Source organism: Myotis brandtii, unplaced genomic scaffold, assembly GCF_000412655.1.
Source record: "Myotis brandtii unplaced genomic scaffold, ASM41265v1 scaffold426, whole genome shotgun sequence".
Taxonomy (NCBI): domain Eukaryota; kingdom Metazoa; phylum Chordata; class Mammalia; order Chiroptera; family Vespertilionidae; genus Myotis; species Myotis brandtii.
In genome coordinates, this window is record NW_005366314.1 from 1,000,509 (window position 1) to 1,000,950 (window position 442).

Below are 442 nucleotides of genomic sequence, written 5' to 3' on the forward strand. Positions count from 1 at the left end.
GGGCCCAGGCTGAGGGCTGGGATTTAAAGGCACGGCCGGCCCCACCCACGTCCCACCCACCCGCCCAGCATGTCCGGGTGGCGTGGCCTCTGAGGTACCAATGATGACGGTGATGATTATGTGCATTCCTCGTAGAGAACAGGGCTGCCGCCTGGCCACAGCGCAGTGACTGTAATTAGGCAGCCCACGCATCGGGGCCTCGGGGGACGGGGGTGCATCGTGGACGGGGTGCACAGCGAGTCGGCAGGAGGCCGGAGGGAGGGGCAGCCGGCCACTCAGCCGCTCCCCCCTCCACCCTCTGGCCCATTTTCTCCACCGAGTTTAACTCTTCATCCAAATACTGTCCTTATGGGAACTCTGACTCCAGAAACTTCACTTTAAATATATTTCTTTATTGGTTTCAGAGAGGAAGGGAGAAGGAGAGAGAGAAACATCAATGATG